General features: G+C 42.2%; 1 protein-coding gene and 1 pseudogene across 3 annotated transcripts in view; one reads left to right on the top strand and one right to left on the bottom strand.

Moving 5' to 3' along the window:
* The window catches only part of NKAIN2 (sodium/potassium transporting ATPase interacting 2), a 1,596,052-nt gene that overhangs the window by 518,762 nt on the left and 1,058,693 nt on the right, over positions 1–18,597 (bottom strand). The gene's annotated exons all lie outside the window — the stretch shown is intronic.
* LOC141141526 (small nuclear ribonucleoprotein F pseudogene) lies at positions 11,987–12,246 on the top strand (annotated as a pseudogene).

Below are 18,597 nucleotides of genomic sequence, written 5' to 3'. Positions count from 1 at the left end.
CAAACACCAAACAATTACGCTTCTGTAAAAAACTCTTTGTGCAAATAGTGACCTACAAATGCGGTCGTCTAATCATTGGAGGTGATTTTAACATCATTAGCAATGCTGATCTTGACACCTCATCAAATAAAAGACCCACCTATCAGACTCTCAACTCCCTTTTACACTCCAACTACTCCAACCACTCCAGACTACTCTTACTTCTTCCCCTCACACCTTTCCTACTCCAGAATCCATTTCTTCCCCACGGAAAAGGGGACTCTCTTTCCCTTTATTCCTCTCCCTTGGCAAGGGTACTATCTGATGGTACATTATCAAAACCTTTTGACATCACCAACGGTACGAGACAAGGATGCCTGCTTTCCTTCATTATCTTTGCGCTCCTTATAGAACCACTAGATACAAAAATTAGAGAAAATCCCTTAATCTCAGGCATCCCATTTGGGGACACTGACCATAAAATGTGTTTGTTCGCAGATTACATCATCTTAATGGTCACCAACCCTACCCAATCTCTCCCCATCATTCGATCAACCTTAACCCAATATGCTGAAGTCTCCTACTTTAAACTAAATGAAACCAAATCACTGATTTTAAACCTCCATATACCTCTACAGACTCAGCGAACCCTCACCAAGTCCTTTACCTTTAAATGGACCGATCACTTAATACCGTACCTAAGAATCAACCTAACCCCCACCACTACCCAACTTTTTAAATACAACTATGAACCTCTTCTACATAAAGACCTATTGCATAAAGACCTATTATCCTATAGATCAGCTGGTTTATCTAAACTAGGCCGGATTGCAGTCCTGAAAATGTTAATTTTACCCAAACTGCTTTATCTATTTAGAACCCTCCCTATTCCTTTATCTTCCAAATTTCTTCATAATATTCAAAAATATTCAACCAATATATACGGGAGTCCAAAAGACCCAGATGTGTCACCCATTTACTACTACACCCCTCAGCCAGTGAAGGTGTAAGTCTTCCCCCATATCCGCTATTACCACTAAGCTACCCTTGTAGACTAACTAGCTCCCCACTGTCCCCCTGTTCATACTCCTCTTTTGCATAGGACCTCGGATTTTTTTTTTTTGTCTTCCTCGATATGGCCATTTGCCCCTAGAGGAGCTTTATTCTTTTCCCCTCTGAGGCTTTGTAATAAATAGGAGTAAATATATATTTAATAATTGCGTGGTGTGGGGGAGGGGAGGTAGGGATGGGTGGGGAGGGAGGGGATGGGATGGTAAAGTAATAAATGTTTTAAATATTGCAAAATATTATATAATGTATTACGATGTTGTAATTACTTTTTGCTATCTGAGAAACAATAAAAAAATATTTAAATTAAAAAAAGACTAACTTTACTTCTGGTGGCACCCCACTAAAGAAAAAATTTGGTCCACGATGGAACCTTTTTTATTTAAACCTCTATCACCTCATGACACCCTAATTCTCAGATCTTCCCAACATACATCACCCATGTATTAAGGCGTCTCTTGAAGCCTGGTCCAACCTTCTTTCTTATAAAACTCAAAAACACAGACTGGTACCACTAACCATTGACATATTACATGGTATGACACAAGGCTTAAATATAATCTCATGGAAAAACAAAGGAATACGACTTAAACGAGACCTCTATATAAACAACAAACTAGCATCATTCCCTTACCTCCAAGCCAAGTTTAATCTTCTCCCTTACGATTACTTTACATATCTAAGAATACATCACTGTTTACAACACCATAAAATGTCTCCTGAGACCAATCTTCCATTACTACCCTACCAATTCTTCAAACAAATACCTAGGGAAAGAGATATCCCAGTTCTATTCCCACTTTGCCCATAAAACACTTCCGATCAAAACCCCCTCCCTGTCTAAATGGGAAATAACCCTAGAACAGACAATCCCAGAATCAACTTGGCAAAAAGCCTTTATATAATTTAAAACATCCCACTGCGCCAATCACTGGGAAGCATACTTGAAAATTCTCCTCCAATGGTATCTAAGCCTTACTAAACTTTCTAAAATATACCATACTCACTCACCACACTGCTGGAGATCCTGCGGTGAAACAGGCTCCTTAATTCACATCCTATGGTCATATAAAACGATTAAATGTTTCTGGAATAAAATCTTCACATTAATCTCAGAGATCTCGGGTAAAGTAATTTGACCAGATCCCAAATTAGCATTACTTCACCTGGGTGTAGAACAATTCCCTACCAACTCCAGAACGGTTATTATATACTTACTATATGCAGCAAAAATCAATATTACTAGTCACCGGAAATCTGATCAAATCCCCTCATTCTCAAATATGATCTTGGATCTCAACTACCAATGTGAGATGGAAAGGTGGTTCGCTCTAAGGTCCTCTTCCCTCCTCAAGTTACTAAAACGTGGGCTGTATGGTTCCAAAATCCTAACTGTACGGTTTTAGTATGATAACATAACCTAAAGCAAAATAATTATGATAACTGGAACTTGAATTGTTACCTGCTCACCAATTATGTTGTAAATACTGGTAATGACTGTTCCTTCCCTACGCTTACCCACCCTAACCAATTCCCATTCCTACCCCTCCCCTGCCACCTGAGTTCACAATGTTTACTGTACTTATTATAATCTGCATATGTACGTACAGTATGTATCCTTTACAAGCACCTCAGTATAGTATTGAAATTATAACTAAACATTCTTATATACGTTGTAATTGTGAGCTTGTTGGTTTATTTGTTTTGTTTTGCTTAAACATCAAAAAAAACGATTATAACATAATACTAAAGCTGGCCATAAACTAGTAGCTATTAAAACAAAGGTTTGTGCGAACATTTGTACAAGCATTCATATGAAAATTCTCAGTACATTCAACAACTGGACAAATGACAGTCAAAAGTACTGTAACATTTTGTTTGCATTTAACATTTGATTCAGGACAAAATGGACTTTACTGTACTACATACACTACTAAAAATTAATTTGTTTGAGAAAATGTTTCCATCCTGCGCCTTTGAATTTTCTCATCACTTGGTTAAAAACAAATGTCAATTTGACCCACTAATGATTAGAAGATTGAATGAATGTTCTTAAAACAGAAAATTTAGAACTAAATTCTACTATTGTATGGCTAGTCTAAGTTTAAAGATAGCTGTTCTTTTAACGCTTATCCTTTCTTCTTATATAGCTCACTTTAGTACTTTAAGTCAGGAAAGGAATTCTCAAATTTAAAGCTGATCTCCAGCTTTTATTGTATTTTAAATAGTTTGTTTGGGCCAAGCTGGTCCAAATAAACTATTACCTTCACTAAGAGATGCAACAGCTGGGAGTGTGTACAGTATGTAGCCTCAGATACAGTGGGATGGGCTACCCTTTCAATCATGCTGCAAAATTTCACTGCAGAGCAAACAGCATTGTCAGCATGTTAAATAAAGTGAAAAAGTAGCAGATCTACTGGCAGAATCAACAGGTAAAAACAACGTTACAAGGGATATTTAGAAAAAATAAAATCTGCAGCATATTTGAACTTTGTCCATAGTTACACCTTGGTGTTTTTGACATCTGCATGCCTTTCAGCCACTAAAACATGATACATTTTTTCTCATATATATGGACCATTGTCAAAAAAAGCTTTTTGGAATGAGTGACTACAGCATATTTATAGTAGACTACCTTCCTTATTATAATATACATAGGTCGAGACTGCCAAGTCTGTTTCAATTAATAAGGAGGGATTGAATTCTGTTTATATTTATTTACATGGATTGTATATATAAAACAGATACAGTTCCAACAAGAATTACCTCCAAGAAGGTCAGTAGTAAGTGACACAGAGGTCAGTAGTAAGTGATTCAGAGTTTAAAGGTCAGTAATGAGTCACAGGTTAGTAGTAAATGATGCAGAGTTTAGAGGTCAGTAGTAAATGATGCAATGTTCAGGGTTCAGTAGTAAGCGATGCAGAGTTCAGAGGTCAGTAGTAAACAATTCAGGGTTCAAAGGTCAGAATTTATTCAGGGGTCAGTAGTAAGTGACACAGAGTTCATAAGTCAGTGGTAATAGATGCAGAGTTCAGGGGTCAGTAGTAAGTAAGTCACCTACTACTCATCCCTGAACAGGTGCCCCAACGTCTCATGTTGGGACCTTCCAATGTACCTCCAAAGATACTGTGCTGTACATTCCCTATTGAGCACTGTTTCATTCTTTAATATGCAAGTCAGTTCTGACTCTATAACTACATCTCTTTAAGTCATACCCAACATTTAGTGCAATTAGAAAAACGTGCCAATTTTTGTGCCACATTTTATCTTTGGCAGCCCAGGGGCCCAACTTATAGCTATACACACAGGCCCACTGCTTCCAAAAAATGCCCCTGCTCCAAGATTGTGCAATACTGTGTAGTTGATGTAGAATTAAAAACAATTAATTTGAAAAAAAAAGAAGCTGACTAAAATATAAACTGTAAAATACAACATATATTATTATACCCAATATTATACCCAATCTTGAATTATTGCGCTGTTTATGTCTATAAACTAGATCAACTTCTTTTAGAGTGGTCTTTTACATTGTTAGTGTCCTCAGAGGAACCCATAGTTGTGTTTTAGAGCAATAAACATATTGGCACATTTTTCTCAAACAATATAAGCTAGCAGTAGTTAGCAATAGAATGAGAACAGGTGCTGTAAAAGAATTCTGCATGGCCTGAAGGAGAGCCAAGAAATGTTGTTGGACCTCAAAGGACATTTGTATGCGGTGTTATTATATACCACAGAAAATGACTATGATTTTATTTGTTCATACCGTAGACAGGCAAGCTATAACACATTCAAATATTTAGGACAAATGCAAGTTATTGTTATGAAAACATAGATCGTTCTTTAAATCCTTTCTATAAATGAGGGCTCCAAAAAATAGCATAAAAAAATTTACTGGACGGGATAGAGAAGACATGTCATAAGAGAGATAGAGGGCTACCATAGGTCCTTGGCTGTTATGCTAGATCAGTGTCTTAGTTAATTAGTGTACTTTCTGAACCTCTGACCTGGAACAACCTTGACAGAAAGTCAGATCAGGGAGTTTCACCCTTTTATCTAATGACCCAGGTAGACATTTTTAAGACATTTTTAAGGAAGTTGCCCAGGATGTTTTTGGCCCCATCGTTGCATTTGGCAAGTATGCCAGAAACTTTTCAAACCACTCTGTATTTTCTGGTCTGTTAAGCACACTTTTTTGTCCAGCTGATCAAACTGTTCACATGTTAACCCATGTCTTGTGAGGATAAGCTGCTGGCTTGGTCTGAACATATGTTCAGACTACATTTTGCTTGTACAGAGATTTGACTCCTAACTTCATATCTGGCCTTTATCCAAGCATGAAGGAATGGGGAATGGACAAGTGTGCATCCTTCCTGAACCATACCAGGCCACATGGCCTCAACATTGGAAAGGTACCGTGTCAGGGTGGCTCGCTAGCAAAGCATCCTTTTCCCATGTTGATGAAGACAAAGGCCTCTCTTACCTACAACTCTGGCCAGGTGGTTGTGTGGGCCTGTGGGTGGAGGGGTTGTCAGAAAATGGAACTTATCTTTAACAATAAGGGTGCACCCAGTTACTGCCCACCATTCAAATGAGCAAGGAGTACACAGTACCCCTATGTATTCACAAAAAAAATGTAAATAGTAAATAAAAACACAAAACTTTGACACAAAGTCCTTTATTAAAAAATAAAAATGTCCCACAATGTATATCATTAGTCACAATGTCCAGGGCCCTCTGATTCCTCCTGTATTGAATTGTATTGTACTTGTACTGTCTGCCCTAATGTTGTAAAGCGCTGCGTAAACTGTCGGCGCTATATAAATCCTGTATAATAATAATAATAATAATAATAATGTCCAGTGATTCAGATCCTTGTCAGTCATGATAAGCAATGCCTGCAAACTCGTCAAAAGAAAAAAAAGCAGTTGACATGTCCAGTCCCATCACTCATTTGCTGCAAATGACAGCTCCTGGTCCCCACAGCAGAATGTGAACAAAGTCCATATTTGGCCAATGATGTCACCTCAAACCTCTTTGTTTACAGTCTACTGTGGGAATCAGGAACTGTCATTTACAGCAGTGAATCTGGTGTAGAAATAAGAGAATCCTCATCTGCCTTCTTCACAAAACATAAGTAAACAGTGGATATTGAAGTTGTTTACTGATGTAAATACAGTTATGCCATCAAAGTTTAAACAAGTTTGTCTTTAATGATCATTCCAAGAACAATAATGGGACATTCTACAAGGCAAATGGTCAAACTCAGAAAATAAATTGAGCCCTGTTCTATGACTTTACCAAAGCATTAGATATGAACTGTCCTTAGTTGATGACTGTATTGTCATCTATATTCATGGATCTCATTGTGGTTATGGACAGATGCCAGGGATAGGACAAAGGATAGGGTCAACAGTTTGTAGGGCAATGTACAGAGGCCATTAGTTTGTAGGGTAGTGAACAGGGGTCAGCAGGGTGAAGCACAGGGGTCAGCAGGGTGGAGGACAGAGGTCACTGCTTTCAGGACAGAGGGCAAGGGTCACTTTTGGAAGGGAAAAGGACAGGGGTCACTGCTGGCAGGATACTCAGCAGAGCTCCTTCTCCCATCCCTGCACTGTACACAGCCTGGGCACAGACAGCAGATGTCCTCCTCCCCACACAAAGCATAGCTGAGATCAGTATAGTGTCAGGCAAGGACAGTATAGTGTCTGATTACAGTAGTATAGTGTCAGACTAGGGCAGTAATTTATCAGATTATGGCAGTATAGTGGCAGATTAGAGTTACAGTATAGTGTCAGAGTAGGGTGGTATAGTGTCAGATTAGAGTAGTATAGTGTCAGAGTAAGATTGTATAGTGTCAGATTATGGTGGTATACTGTCAGATTAAGGTAGTATAGTGGCAGCTTAGTGTAGCATAGTAGCAGAATTGGGTAGTATAGTTGCAGGTTATGGCAGTACAGTGGCAGATTATGGCAGTATAGTGGCAGGTTAGGGTAGTATAGTGGTAAGTTAGGGCTGACAGAGACAGTGTGATAGTGATTGTGACAGTGTCCTCAGTCACTTACCACATGGCTGCAGATGAAGACTCCCCCGCTTGCTGTGTCCACTCCTCCCCTTTCTCCAACTTCGGAATCAGCCAGCGTAAAGGAGTCTGTGGGAGGAGTAAATGAGGCAGACACACCCCCAGCCCCACCCACCAACACTGGCTGCCTCAGGAGATATTTAAAATCCAGAGGGACAATTTAAGCTAATTAGACAACAGGGGAGGGGTACAGGCAGCGACCCCTGACCTGCTGGCCCCTCCGCTGATCCGATCATCGCTGCAGACAGGCAGTACATTTAATTGTACATTTACAAAGCTGCAAGGAGAGGGAAAGTGAAGCTGTAGGCAGAGCATTTGTGATGGTGGTGGTGGTGGGGGGGGGGTGATTGGCTTTGGGAGGCACAATTAAAATCTGGGGGGCATAGCCCACCCCAACACCCCCCTAAATCTGGCCATGAGGAAAGTCAACCCAAAGGAAATAGTGTCTGACAGTGGACCACAATTTGTTTCATTTGTGTTTAAATCCTTACCGACAGAGAGAAATATTGTGCAATTGGGTTAATTTATTGACCTAAAGCAAATGAGGATATTGTAAAATTTAACAGAAGCCTTAAAAAAGCTCTTCAGACTGAAAATATAATAAGGAAATCATGTAAAGTTTTACTACAGTGTTCTTAAATGTCCACAGAGAGACTGCAACTCCACAAGCATCACCAATAAAAATGCTACATAGAAATATGCACTAAACTACATGTTGCACTTACAACTCCTTTCAAAGTCTAAAAAGAAACACAATGCTCCAGGTCAGTCATCTTACTATATGCCACAGTAGCACAATCAGGTATTGGCCCAGCTTGCAGCCGATGTACTAATGAGAAAAGAATTCCAGACAGTCACACTGCTGAAACTACCTTTATTACAAAAGTTCCCAAGTAAAAACAACAAGCAGACAGCAGGGGAATGAAGAGAACCAGCTAACTTGTTTCTCACTGTACTGAGGCTTACTATAGAAGCTCAAATTAACCCTACAATCCACATATATAGAGAGTTCAATTCCAATACCAGATTAAGCAATTAGGTTAATTAGAGCAAAGGAAACTTCATGCAATGAAACACACATCAGCAATAATGGAAAAAAAATGCAAATAAAGATACACAAAAGGAATGAACAAAGAATCTAAACAACTGCAGTCATTAATCATAAAAGAGCTCCTAAAGCCAATTCAGAAATACTGCAAACAAATAAATATATTATCAAATAGTTAAACATAAATGTAAATGAAAAAATATTAATTATATTAAAAAACCTGAAGAATGAATAAGCAAGGAGGGGAACATTGCACTCAAAATTCACACCCGCAGGAATTCCTAAAGTCTAGTGTCTCTGAAATCATCACTTGCTAAATAGAGTTGAACGAATAGTTTGAGCCAAGCAAAAGTTTGGCCCGAACACCGTCTGTTCACCCGTTTAGCGAACACCAGAATTTGCGGGGCCCTCTGCGGGATGTTCAACCGCTGAGTGCTCCACAATGCACTGCGAGCTGCACAGTGCATTCTAGGGTCCTAATTTTATGAAGTCACTATGACGGGGCCAGCAGCGTCTGTGTCCACAGGCAAAGGTGGATGTGGTCTGTCCTCAGGCAGGGCATTTTTTTCTCTGTTTAGTGATGTTGCCAGTACTATTCACAGAGGAAGTGGTGTCCTTGCTTACTAAACCATCCTCATCCTCCTCATCCTCTATCACCCAAGTTGAGATTAGCTTGCAGTCCACCGCAGCTGCCAGAGCGGCTTATTTTGCCTATTGTTCTACTTCTGCTATAGCTCCAGCATCATGCATGGAAGAGTTATTTGAACACAACATCAGCCACTTGCTCCTTGATGATGATGTTGGTTCTGAGGTTGAGGAAGGTAGGAACATGAGCCTAGAGAGAGGGGGAGACACTGATTAACAACAAATTGGCAGTCATGTTTCCCCAGCCACAGTGCATTATCAGTTTGACTTCAGTGATGATGAGGATGGAGGGGATAATAATGATGAGGTCACTGACATGACCTGGGTGCCGGAAGGAGCAGAGGAGGAAGGTGAGGGGGAGGCACAACCCCAATGAGGCAGGATGTCCTCCAGAGGCAGCCATCATGTAGAGTAGAGTACAGAAGAGAACAGCCACCCTTTTCCATCAGATTATCTCCATTTCCCACAGCTCAGTTGTGTGGGATTTTTTTAGCACAATTTGCAATGTCTGCTGCAAGCAGATCAAGCGTGGAAAAATACACCAGCCATTGGGTACCACATGCTTACAAAGGCATTTAACCTCCCACCGCTCAGCCCATTGGCAAGAGCACATAAAAGCCACAGAAAAGGGACACACTTCTTCTCACACCTCCTCTTTCATGTCCACCCCTGCTTTATCTCATGACCTCCCAGCAGCATCCACTGACAGGGATAATGGTATAGCAAAGGGTGTCACAGGCCCTTGCAACATGTCTGCCAGCAACACACCACCAGCTGTAGAGTATAGCAGGAACATTTCTCTGCCCCAGTTGCTGCATGGAACAAAAAATACACTCCCTGCCACCCACATGCCCCGTATCTAAATTCCAGCTTGTCCAAATTTCTGGCTTTACAGCTCATGCCTTTCCTTCTGGTGGATTTTGCCCCATTCCGTGAATTTGCAGAATGTGCTGTACCACAATAGCTCCCAGTCAATATTTATTTGCATGTAATGCCATTCCAGCTCTGTACCATCACATGGAAAGCAATGTTTTGGCATTGTTGGGCAAGGCAGTCAGCAGCAAGGTCCACCTTACTGCTGACATGTGGTCCAGCAAGCATGGTCAGGGATGATATATTTAGTTGATTGCACAATGGGTAACTCTGCTTGCAACTAGGAAGAATGCAGGAAAGGGCTCAGTGCTGGAGATTGCTTTGCCATCATGTCTCCATACAGCTGGTGGTGATAATGCAAGATCTGTCAGCTCCACCCCCTCCTCCTCTTCCTCTATGCTCTCCTCTGCTGAATTACCCTATAAACCCCCAATACCCCCTAAGCGTTCAAGGGGCTTTTCAGCGAGTCAGGCTAAAAGATGCTATGCTGTGGTTCAGCTGGTCTGTCTAGGGGACAGGAGAGCAGAGATTCTTTCAGCTCTGCAGGGGCAGGCTCAGAGGTGGTTCACGCCACAGAAGCTTGAGCCAGAAATAGTGGTGTGCGATAATGGCACTAACCTTCTGTCCACCCCTTGACAGGGAAAGATGACCCATGTGCCATGCCTGGCACATGTCCTCAATTTGGTGGTGGCAGCATTTCTTAAACAGGTACACAGGTTTGCAAGATCCTCTAAGGCAGGCCAGAAGAGTCTGCAGCCATTTCAGGTGGTGAAACAGGCAAATGCAGCAGAGGGCCATCAAAGAGTATATGTGTGAGTATGGCACAAGGACAGGCTCAGGGGAGCTCAGCTTTTTTTCTCCCATGCCAATGGCTGCTGATAAAGGATGCATGCACTGTACTCTCATCATTTGAAGAGGCGACAAGGATGATGAGCCGTGACAATGCATGCATCGGGGACACTATATCCCTTGTATTAGTGCTGGACTCTGCGTGGCATTATGGACAAGGCCCGCTTTATGCAGACACCATTCTTGCAACACCACAGAACACACAAGAGGAGAGGGAGGAGGAGGAGGATTCTGGCAGCTTTAGCATATGTCAAACCTTAAGATATGGTTTTCAGTCTTCTGAAACCTTGGGAGTAGTACGTGGCTGGGAGGAGGTAGTTCCAGATAGTGTAATCCTCAGTGCCCTCAAGGATTCTGCTTCTCATGACTCCGCAAACTTGCGGTGCATGGGCTCCCTTATTCTTCAAAGCCTGCGAAAGGACCTGAGAATTTGTGGCATCAAGAATAAGGATCATTATTGGTTGGCAACCCTCCTTGACCACCGTTACAAGGGGAAAGTCTCGGCACACATCCTGCCTTCGCAGAGGGAACACAGGATGAAATATTTTGAGGTCATCGTAAAGAGGAGTTTATGTAACACCTCTCCAGACTCTAGTAGGTTACAGTCTCATGGAAAAGGTAGTTTTGAGGCTGCTGTTGGTCAAAGGAGGAGCGATGGAGAAGGGGGCCACCTAAGTAATGCATTTAAAAAAATGTTTAGTCCTCAGCACCTATGGCTGTCAGCTTCCACATCCCATTGGCAGCATCTGCATCATATGGTGTAAAATTATCTAACGACCAAAAGAGACATAGAGAGCTTTCCAGTAGATGGTTCACTGGATTACTAGGTCATGAGAATAGAGCACTGGCCAGAACTTGCCCAGTGTGCAATTGAGCTGCTGGGCTGCTCTGCATCCAGTGTGCTTTCCAAATTCAGTGCTGCCAGAGGTTTTGTGATAGATAAAAAAGATGTCTGTCCATAAACTCCGTTGACCGGCTGACATTTGTCAAAATGAATCAGTCCTGGATTAGCAGCAGTTATAAAGCCTCTGATGCAGATTTAGCTGATTAAATGTTTTTGGGTTCTGGAATCTCTGCAAGACTATCTAAGCTGCTTTGTGGGTGTGATTTTATCTTGAAGTAATTTTTTGGTATAGGTTTCATGGGCACAATGAACTCCTAAGGACCAATTTTTTTACAGCAAGGCCAATTCTTGCTTTCATCAAGAGTACCTCTATAGGGTTATGTTGTGAAGGCACCACCAACACCCAAAGCCCAATTTTTCCACACCTGTTTGACAGGTGCATATCATTTAAATTTTTTACAGAAAGGCCAATTCTTGCTTTCATCAAGAGTACCTCTAACCATTTCCTGCTCTCTTTGGCAGTGTATTTTCTGGGCATTCTGCTGGGAAATGTTTTCTTTCTTGCACTGGTTTGTAGATCGGCAGTGGTTTCAGTGACAGAATGAATTTGCCACTAAACCCAAAATCATTCCTTAATGGCCTTACTGGGAAGCCAGTAATGGTGAAACTGAAGTGGGGTATGGAATACAAGGGATACCTGGTCTCTGTGGATGGCTACATGAACATGGAGCTCGCCAATACAGAAGAGTTTTTTTTGGGCCATTGCCTAGACATCTTGGAGAAGTTCTAATAAGGTGTAATAATGTATTGTATATACGAGGAGTAGAAGAGGAGGAAGAAGATGGCGAGACGAGAGAATAAAGCAATTTCCAAATTAGTTTTGTACATTTATTTTGAAACGTCTCTTTTGAGGTTATTGTTGGACATTATTTTTCTTAACAAAACATACAAAAGCAAAAACTTTTTTCAAGAGTACCTCTATAGGGTTACGGTGTGAAGGCTCCACCAACACACTAAGGCCAAATTTTACGCACCTTTTACTTCTATCCAAAGTCTGCAAAAGAGAAACCAGACTTTATTAAAACAAATTGTTAATCTTGTTACATAGTTACATAGTTACATAGTAGGTGAGGTTGAAAAAAGACACACGTCCATCAGGTCCAACCCATGTGTGTGATTATATGTCAGTATTACATTGTATATCCCTGTATGTTGCGGTCATTCAGGTGCTTATCTAATAGTTTCTTGAAAATATCAATGCTCCCCGCTGAGACCACCGCCTGTGGAAGGGAATTCCACATCCTTGCCACTCTTACAGTAAAGAACCCTCTACGTAGTTTAATGTTAAACCTCTTTTCTTCTAATTTTAATGAGTGGCCACAAGTCTTGTTAAACTCCCTTGTGCGAAAAAGTTTTATCCCTATTGTGGGGTCACCAGTATGGTATTTGTATATTGAAATCATATCCACTCTCAAGCGTCTCTTCTCCAGAGAGAATAAGTTCAGTGCTCACAACCTTTTCTCATAACTAATATCCTCCAGACACTTTATTAGCTTTGTTGCCCTTCTTTGTACTTGCTCCATTTCCAGTACATCCTTCCTGAGGACTGGTGCCCAGAACTGGACAGCATACTCTAGGTGCGGCCGGACCAGAGTCTTGTACAGCGGGACAATTATCGTTTTATCTCTGGAGTTGATCCACTTTTTAATGAATGCCAATATTCTGTTTGCTTTGTTAGCAGCAGCTTGACACTGCATGCCATTGCTGAGCCTATCATCTACTAGGACCCCCAGGTCCTTTTCCATCCTAGATTCCCCCAGAGTTTCTCCACCCAGTGTATAGATTGCATTCATATTTTTGCCACCCAAATGCACTATTGTACATTTTCTACATTGAACCTCATTTGCCATGTAGTTGCCTACCCCAATAATTTGTGCAGATCTTTTTTGCAAGGTTTCCACATCCTGCGGAGAAGTTATTGCCCTGCTTAGTTTAGTATCATCTGTAAATACAGAGATTGAACTGTTTACCCATCCTCCAGGCCGTTTATGAACAAATTAAATAGAATTGGTCCCAGCACAGAACTCTGGGGGACCTCACTACCCACTCCTGACCATTCCAAATACTTCCCATTTATCACCACCCTCTGAACTCGCCCTTTGTAGACAGTTTTCAATCCATGTACTCACCCTATGGTCCATGCCAACGGACCTTATTTTGTACAGTAAACGTTTATGGGAAACTGTGTCAAATGCTTTTGCAAAATCCAGATACAGGCCTTCATTTATCTAGATGGCAACTCACCTCCTCATAGAATGTTAATAGATTGATTTGGCAAGAATGATTGTTCATGAATCCATGCTGATTATTGCTAATGATACCGCTATCATTACTAAAATCTTGTATATAGTCCCTTATCATCCCCTCCAAGAGTTTACATACTATTGATGTTAGGCTAACTGGTCAGTAATTCCCAGGGATGTATTTTGGGCCCTTTTTAAGTATTGGTGCTACATTGGCTTTTCTCCAATCATCTGTACCATTCCAGTCAGTAGACTGTCAGTAAAAATTAGGAACAATGGTCTGGCAATTACTTGACTGAGTTCCCTAAGTACCCTCTGGTGCAAGCCATCTGGTCCCAGTGATTTATTAATGTTAAGTTTCCTAAGTCTAATTTTAATTCTGTCCTCTGTTAACCATGGTGGTGCTTCTTGTGATGTGTCATGAGGATAAACACTGCAGTTTTGGTTACTGAAGCCCCCCGATTCCCTTGTGAAAACTCAGGAGAAGAATAAATTCAATACCTTCGCCATCTCCCCATCCTTTGTAACCAGATGTCCTTCCTCATTCTTTATGGGGTCAATATGGCCTGTCAAAAACTCTTGGCCTGAGTGTACTATATTTGACTTCTTTACAAAAGGCTTATCATACAGACTGGCTCACCAAGCAGTTGCTTACAAAATACAGAAAGCTTGCAGAGAAAATCTATTTCAATGTCTTATTTTCCTTTATATATGTCAGGTTTGCTGCAGCAGGTTCTATACATGATACAGATGTGCCACTTTACAAATCAAACTGAGGAGAAGGCGGTATTCAGCCCAACTCTATTGTTAAGACTTTAAAATATAAACAAGATAAAAGTAAGGTACTGATCATAAACATGAGAGACGTATTGGATCTGAAGTTAGAATTAAGAAACCTTGTATATCAAACTAGGGACAATCCAAGTTTTCCAATCCACTTAGAGTGACAAGTCAATAAGGACATTTCACCTAGGAACCACCTTAGCAGTGCAATGGAATGGATGAAATGTCTGCTCTCTTGCACCTATTTGATGAAGGACATTTTCCTATTACTACAGATAACAGCCAAGCTGGTGACTAGGAAACCAAAGCAACTCCTGTGTGGACCCAAGATTATGTGATGCATATGAGAAGTTTAAAAGGGTTTGCTTGACCTGGATAACATTTAACCAACCCCATAAGAATTTGCCCCCTTGAACGCGCATGTGCGGCAGCTTCCAAGATGGCCGCCAGCATCTGAAGCTCCACCACAGCCTTTTCCTTTCCTCATGAGCTGACAGAGCGCTCACCTGTTTGATTCATCAGCATCGCAGGGTGGGGGAAACCCCCGGGAAGCCTCCTATGTCCTTGGGCACCGCCAGAAGGAACCTCACAGCCCAGATGATGGCCACGAGCGGACCGATCAGTTATGCCAAGATGGCCGCCGCTCATCCGAGCCGCAGCATGGCTGATACAGCAGAGGACTCCATAGCTGACCAGGATCCCCTCTCCCCAGATTCTCCAGGTACTGTGCACGGCCCCCAGCCCCAGGACCATTCACCAGCCTCCACCGAATCCCTCCTTGTAAGCCTGCAAACTGGCTTACCATCTACCCCCATGATGGATCCACAGACAGGCCTGCTGTTGTCGGTCAGTGAAGCACACGAGGCTGCCCCCACCCCCACTGATATCCCCTCCATGATGGAAGCTTTTGCTCATATGCTTTCAAAAAGCCTAGCCCAGAACGCAGCTCAAATCACATCTTCCATTTATGCTGACATACAGCAGTTTGGTCTCAGATTGGACTTTATTGAACAAAAAGCTGACCAAGCTGGGGCCCGCATCAACCAGAATACGGTGCGAATTCAAGAAATGCAGGATCAACTCGAGACGGCCTTTGCGAAGATTTATGATCTCGAAAACAGATCAAGATGGTACAACTTCAGGGTACGGGGGCTCCCGGAATCTGAGAAAGAGGTACAGTCTGCGGTCAGAGACCTTATCAAAGATCTCATCCCGGGGATCTCCGAATATCGACTGGAGCTGGATAGGGCCCATAGAGCGCTACAACCCCCACGCAAAGATGGCCTCCCAAGGGATGTAGTTGTTAAGCCTCATTTTTATGCCATGAAGGAGGAGGTTATGCGGAAAGCCAGAAATTTTAAGGACTTATCTTTACACGGACATAAAATACAGATTTTTGCAGACCTGTCCCCTTACACGGTCCAAAAGAGGAGAACCCTTAAACCAATGCTACTGCTGCTGCAAGAGAAATACATTCCTTACAGGTGGTCGTTTCCTCTAAGACTAAACTTTACATATAAAAGCAAAAGTTGCAGCTTCTCCACCTTTGCAGAGGGCGAACATCTACTCCTGCAATTAGGCCTAATCCCTCAGAATCCTTCCTCGTCTCATACAAGCAAAGGGACTCCTTCCTCCACCAAGAGACCTCCTCCGGCAAGTCTCCTTCAACCCTCCTAGAACATAAAAGAAGAAAAGATGACCAAAGACCTAGCCTTCTTGGCTAAAGGTGAATATGAGTTTCAATAGGGCTTGCCTGCTGCCCACTCAAATTAAAACACCTGTATGTTTCATCAACCCCAGTAATGAACGGCAAATGTGTCACCGGACATGGGGTGATTGTCCTCTGAACTTAATCAAACATTAGGGCAAAGGAGAGCAGAGAAAAATTCTGCAAAGCAGTTCTTCAACAAGGACCCACTAACGTTATTTAATACAAATCTTTATTAGTTATCAAAAATTAAACAAATTAGAAAAAGCAAAATGTGTTACAGATAACTCCTCCACATCAGATTGCAACTACCAATAACATATAATTAAAATAAGACTGACGTCTTAAGGGACTTAAGACCCAAGTCCCTTAAGACATCAGTCTTATTTTAATCGTATGGGCAGCCCACAAAGCGGTACTCCGTGGACATATCATTAGATTATCTTCCCAACTCAAGGCAGCTCACAAAGCGGAAGTCCTTAAACTAACAGCTGACTATCGTTCCCCTGCAAGGGCGCACAAGAGCCTTCTCACCGCTGAGTCCCTGAACACACTTGACAAATCCCGTACTCTCCTTAACCTAGCACTGACCTCTACGGCGCGAAAAACATCTAAGATGGACTGGAGCTAAATTTTATCATCAAACTGATCGAATAGGCTCTAGATTAGCGACCAAACTTACCCCTAAACCACGCTCTTTAGCTTTCCCCAAAATGAAAACGCCTTCAGGAGACTTGACCCAAAACCCAACGAAGATTATGGAGGCTTTTTCACAATTTTACTCTAATCTGTACAGACCCATTGACCCTCCCTCACATCCGCAACGTGACGGCTTCTTAGACAACCTTCCTTTACCTACACTGTCTAAAGAGCATAGAGAGCTCATGGAAGACTCTTTTTCCGTGGAGGAAGTGTCAGATACGATCCGCTCCTTAAAGACGGGTTCAGCCCTGGGACCGGATGGTTTTTCTACGGGCTATTACAAAACGTTTGCCCCATGCCTGGCCCCTTATCTAACTAAATTTTTCAACTCCCTCAGGGATGGAGACCCCCTGGGACATGATCTTAACTCAGCATTTATAACGGTAATCCCGAAGCCTGGGAAAGACTCTAGTGAACTAGTTACTAGAGGCCTATCTCGCTTATTAATAACGATATTAAAATATTCACGAAGATTTTAGCGAATAGGGTAGTGAGCTTTATTTCAACCTATATTCATAAGGACCAGGTGGGCTTCATCCCGGGGAGACAGGGACCGGACCAAATCCGTAGAACAATAGACGTTATCTCCCTGCTCAAGTCTGGGTGGGACAGTGGTCCTCTTCAAAAGGGATTCCTCCTTTCCATTGATCTACATAAAGCATTTGACTCTGTTCACTGGGCCTACATGACTGACTTACTTCAAAGATGGGGGTTTGGCCCCTACTTCCTGAACACATTTAAGTCCCTTTACGCTACCCCCTCTGCCCAGGTACGGCTCTTAGGGAGGTACTCAGAGCAGTTTCCAATTGGTCGGGGGACTAGGCAGGGATGTCCACTCTCCCCTCTCCTGTTTGCGATGGCAGTCGCAATCAGGGCTAACCCAGATGTTAAGGGTGTGCGCTGTGGAGATCAGGAGCATAAGTGTGCGCTTTACGCGGACAATCTCCTCCTTTATATCACTTCTCCCATCACGTCCACCCCTGTGATTTACAAAATCCTACAGAATTTTAGCACAGTTTCTGGCCTAAGGGTCAATTTATCTAAATCGATAGCCATAAACATTTTGGTTCCGCAAGATATTATTACACAACTTTCCACCAACTTTGAATTCTCATGGGCACAAACAGAGATTCCCTATCTAGGTATTAAAATAACACCAGATTTACTTAGCCTCTACAGTGCGAAATATCCCCTTATGTTTGGAAAGTGCAGAGGGGATCTGGAGAGATGGGCTAGATGTGGTCTGTCCTGGCTGGGTAGGATTCATGCAGTAAAGATGACTCTCCTCCCGCACCTCCTATATCTGTTTCGCTCCGCTTCGTTTGGGGTCATAAAGGTTATAGATGTCCATCCAGCATTCTCTACCGTCTGAAAAGTCATGGTGGTCTTGGACTGCCGGATCTATGGGGATACTTTCAGGCCGCCCAATTATCTCAAATCTCAGTGGTCTTCACGAAAGGCCCAAAACCTAGCTGGCTGTCAATGGAACGTCAGGCCACCCCGCTAAACACTATAGATTACCTTCTCTGGTGTGATCCTAAGGTTAGGCCAGTCATCTTGTCTCCTACCCTCTCACATTCTATCGCTCTCAGTACAGGTCTTTTCAAGCATCACAACCTGATCTCCCCTATGAGACCACTTGCACATCTTTTTCACGATGCAGGGATGGTCATTAAGGCGTTCAAATGGTGGACGGATAAAGGCCTCTATAGAACA

This window comes from Aquarana catesbeiana, linkage group LG04 (genome assembly GCF_042186555.1).
Source record: "Aquarana catesbeiana isolate 2022-GZ linkage group LG04, ASM4218655v1, whole genome shotgun sequence".
Lineage (NCBI taxonomy): Eukaryota > Metazoa > Chordata > Amphibia > Anura > Ranidae > Aquarana > Aquarana catesbeiana.
The sequence above is the reverse complement of the archived record's forward strand: the minus strand, read 5'-3'. Positions and strand labels throughout refer to the sequence as shown.